Source organism: Zea mays, chromosome 9 (genome assembly GCF_902167145.1).
Source record: "Zea mays cultivar B73 chromosome 9, Zm-B73-REFERENCE-NAM-5.0, whole genome shotgun sequence".
Classification (NCBI taxonomy): domain Eukaryota; kingdom Viridiplantae; phylum Streptophyta; class Magnoliopsida; order Poales; family Poaceae; genus Zea; species Zea mays.
The window spans coordinates 148,348,592-148,357,053 of record NC_050104.1 but is presented as its reverse complement, the minus strand read 5'-3'; positions in this window follow the sequence as shown (position 1 = coordinate 148,357,053).

Sequence of the window (8,462 nt, the reverse complement as noted above, 5' to 3'; positions counted from 1 at the left end):
AACTGGTTCAGTTGATTTTGTTTACAACTGAACAAGTTTGAACCTGCTCAACTTAGATTAAATAATCAGTTAAACAAATATGACGAAGTAGTGAAAGATTTTGCTAACGACTTGCCCTACAGAAAATCCACTCAAATAGATGAATATGAACCAACCAACAATTTAAGGCACTTAACAAGAACGCACAAGAACACGTGATTTAACCCGAGGTTCGAAGGGAAGGTGTTTTTTTCGCCGAATGCTCAAAAACAGTATGTACAATAAAAGTTTCATGCATCGCAAAGAAATGAATTACAAAGCCATTTATACATTACATTAAAAGTTCATGAGCACCAAATATTACAAGCATAGTCTACCAAATGTTACATTAATATTCCAGCAATGTTTTTACAATATCCATCATTCTTCCTCCAAAACTGTCTGCGACTTCGGTCAGCAGTTGAGTAACGACTTCGTCCAAAATACTTTTGGCCATATTAATGATTTCTGCTGGTTCCTTCGCCTCTGGCTCGACCAATGACTCAAAGGGCTCTGGGAGAGGAGATAGTTCGGCTGCGGTAGAAAACATAAACAAGTTCGAAGTTACAAAAATAAAAAATAAATTTAAAAGCTATTAAGCAATACATATCCGTCTTTCGAGTTCTGCATCTTTTTCAGTTGCCTTCGTTGCTTCCCTAGCATCGTGAGTATCTTTTTCGCTCTTCTTTATTATTCCGTGAGCCATCCCTCGGCCGCCATTTTCCCATATGTTAGTAAAGAATTTTCCACCAACTAAGCTTGCTTCGGCCGAGGGGTCCTTTGTATCATCAATAGATAAAGTAGCTTCGGCTTGGGCCAGAGTTTTCACATGATCGCAACCTGATTTCTCCAAGATAGCCGTAATTCCCCTTGCACCTGAGAAGGCGCAGACGTCCCCACGGTCATTTAAAACCTCCTCAAAGGCTTCGGCCTCACTGCTGATCCATTCAATTGGCCCCTCGGGATCGCCCCGTACGAAGTTGTCTTCACTTGAATATGCGCCAACATTGGCGAAGCTAGTTTTTATCTTTTCCACACATTCTATGGATTTTTCATAACATTTTTCTTTTGAAGAACGGAGTTCTATAGCTGTTTTTTCCCAATAATTTTTCCAGTAATCACTGGCGTCTCGGTCAGCTTCGGCAAATAGCACATTTTAATTTTGCTTCAGCTAGCTGTTTTCGAAGATCCTCAATTTCGCATTTCTGGGCTTCAGCTTGGGCTTTGGAAGTAGCTTCATCTTCTTTTATTTTGTTCACCAATGAGTTTAATATTTTGTCTTTTTCAAGACCTTCGTTCCTTAGTTCAATTACTTCGGAACGAAGGTTGTTCAAAGCTATAGTGCATCCTTCGTCTTCGGCATTTTTCTGCGCCCTGAGGGCATTGCTAAGAATCAGGCCCTGCAAAAGAAGTGTGGTATTAAGCATAAGCAAATAAACAAAAAATTTCGTTTTTTAGTACGAAAAATTTTATTCTCACACCTTTAAACTATTATATGCAAAGCTATCCGCCAATTCATCTTTCGATAGTGCCGAAAGCCCGACTTCCAGTGTCGGGAATCCGAAGCTTCTGCTCATCTCCCGGCAGACAGAAATCTCCTTATTGTCTGGGAGACAATATAAGAAATCTTCTTCTCCGCTGCCATTGAATACCAATGCCCCCTTTGAATATTTCAGTTTCTGGGTATAGTATTGAGCTTCTCGTTTTTCTTCTTCAGACAACCTTTTTCCCGAAGCGTGTCGTACAATATAATCAAGAACTTCAGAAGATGCTCCGAGAGTAGGAGTGGCAGTTTTTTCAGGCAGAATTTGTTCTGCAGCTTCTTTTTCCGTTTTTTCTTCTCCAGTTTCCAAGGATTTCTCCTTGACGGGCTCTGAAGGCCCGACTTCGGCCTTGTCCTGGCTCTTTGCAGCTTCGGCATCGGTTAGATTTGTCTCAGTCTGCGCTTTTGAAGCTTCAGCAGTTTTCTTTGGAGTAGAACTTGAAGTCTTTATCGTCTCTAGCGCATCTAGTACGTTGACCATCCTTTTCCTTTTGGGGGGCGCTGTAAGACCTTTCTGTGCCTTCGGCACTGTCACTTCTGCCGGAGGGCTTGTAGCTTCTAATATCTTTGTTCCTTCGACCCCTATCTCTTCAATATTATCGGCCTTCGGCTCAGCTAATTTCGTCAAGGATGCCTTTGGCTTTGCAGCCAGCTCTTCAATCCTCTACGTAAGCGCATGTTCTTTGGCTTCAGTAGCTGAAGAGGTCTCGCCGCCAAACTCAGGCACTGTGGCTGGTTCAATATAGCGCGGTCGGTGAGTAAGAACCTTCACCTTTTTTCTCTTCGGCGCGGGCTCGCTTGGACCAGCTGAAGCATCATCCTTCCCGGAAGTTGCACTTTTTCTTTTTTGCCCCCGTGACGGGTAGCGGTAGTCAGGGTACATGAACCCAATAGCATCAAAAACTCTATTTAGCCTTTCCTTTTTCCGGCTTCCGAAGGCCGTAGATAATGCATTATCTTCCGCTTTGGAGTACCGCCCAAGCAGTTCATCACTTGTAGCTTCGATACACGTCAGCCAGTCATCGTCTGGTTCGATAAATTGGTCTCCAAACCTGAAGGTATATTTTAGTCGAACCAAACCACCTTCATTGGGATTGCTGATGGTTTCTTTTGGCATCTTCCAGTTGACTACCAATGGCCATATACTGTAGGCCACGTGCTCTTGGACTAAGTCTCGTGTCCCGATGAAAGAGCAAATTATGCCAAAGGCCCTTCGGCATCCTTCGACTGCTTCATCAATCTCTACTTTCGGTTTCCGAAGGCCGAAGCGGGACCAGATGGGGCGCATAATGATTTCTTTAATATCTTCTCTCTCTTTTAAATTATTCTTCACATAGAACCATTCTTTCATCCAGTCTCCGGGCCATTTTTCCGAAATGCTAGCACTGGGAAACTTGAGCCTGAGCGAGCAACGAAGCTATAGCAACCAAAATTGTTATGATACTGTTCCTTACCCCAGGCCTTCGTCTCATACGAAAGTTCATGCATGCTGCAGAAGCATTTTGCACTTGGCTCTAAACCTTGACTCCTCACAGCCCATATGAAGATTCCCATTCTTATGATGGCTTCGGGAGTAATCTGGTGAAGAAAATCTGGTATATCTTTAAAACTTCAACCACAAATCTACTTAGGGGGAATCGAAGCCCAGCCTTGAAGAAGCTTCGATAGATTACGACTTCATTCTCTTCAGGAGCAGGAGCAGTCATGTCTCCGTTGTCAGCCCTCACGATGGATATGTCTCGAAAATACCTTCCTCTCATGTTATCAAGATGACTTTGCTTGATAGTCGATTTTCCGAAGACTGTGTGACTTGGTCGCCACGGTCGATCTTCGGAGTCTTCGCCCCCACTTTCCACATCATAACTATCGCTGTCATCGGTATCTTCAGATAAGCCTTCTAGAATTTCTTTTGTAATCTTTTCTGTGTTGGTCTTTGCAATTGATTCGATGAATCCAGCGGTTTTTTCCTTAAGAAGCTTCTCCTCGCTCAGCTTTGTTTCAGCAACAACTTTCTTATCTTAAGACATCTTCTCTTCGGAAATGGTGAAAATGTGCTCTTAAAGCCGAAGCTTAGAAAATCTAAAAACCAAGCAAACGTTGGTAGGCAAGAGCTAAAAATTGAGCAAACAGAGCGGATGGCAAAAAGCGTACCAAATGAGCTTGTGGTGTGCTCTTATTTATACGCCTAGTGCGTTGCAGGGTGGAGGGCCCCGCTTGTCATTGACTGTTGCTATTCTAGCAAAGGGAAGGTGTTTTTTCAGACCTTCGGCTTAGGGCCTTCGTCCATATCACAATTTGAATTTATTATTCTAACAAATTAATATTACGAGGGGCTACTGTTGGGGTCTTCGGCTTTCGAAGGTCCTCAAAAACATGATTTAACATTGTTTCCGGAGTTGTAATACGTGAGCAGGTACCTTCGGATTTGAATCAGAACCACAGTGGGGGAAGCATGAACAATACGAAGATTGACGAAGCGCCGACGTTACGCGTGGGGGAGCTTCGGCATGACAACAAGAAAGGGAACCGACCTAAAAGGGAAAAGGCTATTTAGACCCTGATGGATTACTGTAGAATTATTAGCAGATGTAAAGGGCATGAGTGTAATTTTACATGGGCTGCATCCCGTGCCTATAAATAGATGAACAATGTTCCTGTACTGTTCACGCGGACTTGGTATTTGCTTTTGCGTCACGCTTGTATTTTTACCTTCTTTCAAGCCGAAGGTACATTTGTAATTTGATATCATTTCTATTTTTCCATAATAGTAAAATAGAAATGAGCTAATAATAATACATTATTTTTTATGTTATCTTTTATATCTCATATGATTCCTTCTTCATTATTATATGTTATGTTGGTGAAGGTGTGTCCTTCATAACCTTCGTCCGAAAATCATTATATCCCAAGGGAAATAATGCTTCGAAGGACGAAGGACTTTAACATTTAACATTTTCTGTGTTGCCTTGTTCTTAACTCGAAGCATTTGAGAACAAGTCCCCAACACTAATGGTCAACTCTATGAGGACTAGATAGCCTTTTCCCCTTTAAGTCGGTTCCTTTCTCCGCCACTTAGCCGAAACTCCTTCGTACGTAGCTTCGGAGCAATTCCAGCCTTCGTCACGATCATGCTTTTAGCCCGAGTTCGAAGGTACCTGTTCATATGCTATACTTGAAAGGTTTTTGTTAGATCTCATTTTTGAGGACCTTTGGAGGACGAAGGCCCCCAACAGAGGCGCTACCAAGCAAGGTAGCACAAGTAGAGGCTGCCGGGCTCAACGAGGATGAAATGGCGCTCATCATCAAGCACTTCAAGACCGCTCTTAAAGGACGCAAGGAGTACCCCAACAAGAACAAAACAAGGGGAAACTGCTCCTACTTCAAGTGCGGTAAGACTGGTCACTTTATAGCAAATTGTCCCGATAATGCTAATGACCAGGAACAAGAAAAGAGCGGGAAGAAGGAGAAGAAAAAGAACTACAGGAAGGCAAAGGGCGAGGCACACCTCGGAAAGGAATGGGACTCGGACTGCTCTTCTTCCGACTCCGACAACGAAGGACTCGCTGCCTCGGCCTTCAACAAGTCCTCTCTCTTCCCCAACGAACGACACACTTGCCTCACGGCCAAGGAGAAGAAGGTAAGTGTTCGTGATACCCCTAAATACACTACTTCTAGTGATGACGATTCTAGTGATGATGAAGTAGATTACTCAAGCTTATTCAAAGGTTTAGATAGAGCTAAAGTAGATAAAATCAATGAATTGATTGATGCTTTAAATGAAAAGAATAGACTCTTAGAAAAGCAAGAGGATATTTTGTATGAAGAGCATGATAAGTTTGTTAGTGTGCAAAAATCTCTTGTTTTAGAAACTAAAAGAAATGAAATGTTATCCTCTGAATTGTCTGTGTGCCATGAATCAATCTCTAGCTTAAAGATTTTGAATGATGATTTAAATGCTAAGCTAGAGGTAGCTAATAAATCTAGTTCATGTGTAAAACATGTTGTAATTTGTAATAGATGTAAGGACTTTGATGTTAATGCTTGTAATGAACATCTTATTGCTATTACAAAATTGAATGATGAAGCGGCAAGTCTTAATGCTCAACTTATGACTTGCAAAATTGATTTTGATAAGTTAAAATTTGCTAGGGATGCCTACACCGTTGGTAGACACCCCTCAATTAAGGATGGACTTGGCTTTCAAAAGGAAGCCAAGAACTTAACAAGTCAAAGGGCTCCCATTCCCAACAAGGAGAAAGGAAAGGCCCCTATGGCTAGTAGCATTCAAAAGAATCATGCTTTCATTTATGATAGAAAATTTTCTAGGAATGCGCATTATAATAGGAGTTATGTTGATTATAATGATTCACATGCTATGTTAGCCTCTAGCTCTACTTTTGTGCATGGTAGGCCTAGGAAAAGTAATGTTGTGCATCATGTGCCTAGGAGAGTATGTAATGAACCTTCTACTATTTACCATGCTTGCAATACTTCTTTTGCAATCTTTTGTAAGAATGAAAAAGTAGTTGCTAGGAAGTTGGGGGTCCAAATGCAAGGGTGATAAGACTTGTATTTGGGTCCCAAAGGCTATCGTGACTAACCTTGTAGGACCCAACAAGAGTTGGGTACCTAAAACCCAAGTGTAAATTGCCTGCAGGTTTATGCATCCGGGGGCTCAAGCTGGATTATCGACAGCGGATGCACAAACCACATGACGGGGGAGAAGAAGATGTTCACCTCCTACGTCAAGAACAAGGATTCCCAGGATACGATTATTTTTGGAGATGGGAACCAAGACAAAGTTAAAGGTTTGGGAAAGATAGCCATCACAAGCGAGCACTCTATTTCAAATGTATTCTTAGAAGAGTCATTAGGGTATAATCTCTTGTCTGTAAGTCAATTATGCCACATGGGCTACAATTGTTTGTTTACAAATGTTGATGTTTCTGTCTTTAGAAGGAGTGATGGTTCATTAGCGTTTAAGGGTGTATTAGATGGTAAACTCTTCTTGGTTGATTTTTCGAAAGAGGAGGCCGATCTAGATGCATGCTTAATAGCTAAGACTAGCATGGGTTGGCTGTGGCATCACCGTCTAGCACATGTTGGGATGAAGAACCTTCATAAACTTCTAAAGGGAGAACATATGTTAGGACTAACCAATGTCTGCTTCAAAAAAGATATACCTTGTGCAGCTTGTCAGGCAGGGAAACAGGTGGAAGCACTCATCACAACAAGAATGTGATGACAACATCAAGACCACTGGAGCTACTACATATGGACCTCTTCGGACCCGTTGCCTATCTTAGCATCGGGGGAAGTAAGTATGGTCTTGTTATTGTTGATGATTTTTCTCGCTTCACTTGGGTGTTCTTTTTGTAGGATAAATCAGAAACCCAAGGGACCCTCAAGCGCTTTCTAAGGCAGGCTCAAAACGAATTTGAGCTCAAGGTGAAAAAGATAAGAAGCAACAACGGGTCCGAGTTCAAGAATCTGCAAGTGGAGGAGTACTTTGAGGAAGAAGGCGTCAAGCGTGAGTTCTCTGCTCCCTACACACCACAACAAAATGGTGTGGTAGAGAGGAAGAACAGGACGCTTATTGACATGGCGAGGACAATGCTTGGAGAGTTCAAGACGCCTGAGCGGTTTTGGTCGGAAGCTGTGAACACAGCTTGCCACGCCATAAACCGGCTCTACCTCCATCGCCTCCTCAAGAAGACCTCGTATGAACTTCTTACCAGTAACAAACCCAACGTCTCATACTTTCATGTATTTGGGAGCAAATGTTACATTCTAATGAAGAACGGTAGAAATTCTAAATTTGCTCCCAAGGTAGTAGAAGGGTTTTTACTAGGGTATGACTCAAATACAAGGGCGTATAGAGTCTTCAACAAATCATCGGGTTTGGTTGAAGTCTCTAGCGACGTTGTATTTGATGAGACTAATGGCTCTCCAAGAGAGCAAGTTGATCTTGATGATGTAGATGAAGATGATGTTCCAACAACCGCAATACGCACCATGGCAATTGGAAATGTGCGACCACAGGAACAACAAGAGCAAGATCAATCTTCTTCCTCAACGATGGTGCATCCCCCAACTCAAGATGATGAACAGGTTCCTCAAGAAGAGGCGCGTGATCAAGGGGGAGCACAAGAAGAACCAGCTATGGAGGAAGAAGCACCACGACCCCCTCCAACTGAAGTCCGAGCAACGATCCAACGAAATCACCCTGTTGACCAGATTCTGGGTGACATAAGCAAGGGAGTAACTACTCGCTCAAGATTAGCTAACTTTTGTGAGCATTACTCGTTTGTCTCTTCTATTGAGCCTTTCAGGGTAGAGGAGGCCTTGCAGGATCCGGACTAGGTGTTGGCCATGCAGGAAGAGCTCAACAACTTCAAGAGGAACGAAGTTTGGAGCCTGGTGCCTTGTCCCAAGCAAAATGTTGTGGGAACCAAGTGGGTGTTCTGCAACAAGCAAGACGACCACGAGGTGGTGACAAAAACAAGGCTCGACTTGTGGCAAAAGGTTATGCCCAAGTCGCAGGTTTGGATTTCGAGGAGACTTTTGCTCCTGTGGCTAGGCTAGAGTCTATTCGAATATTGTTAGCCTATGCCGCTCACCATTCTTTCAGGTTGTTTCAAATGGACGAGAAGAGTGCTTTCCTCAACGGGCCGATCAAGGAGGAGGTATACGTGGAACAGCCCCTAGCTTTGAGGATGAAAGGTACCCCGACCATGTGTGTAAGCTCTCTAAGGCGCTCTATGGACTTAAGCAATCCCTAAGAGCATAGTATGAATGCCTTAGAGATTTCTTAATTGCTAATGCTTTCAAGGTTGGGAAAGCCGATCCCACTCTTTTCACTAAGACTTGTGATGGTGACCTTTTTGTGTGCCAAATTTAT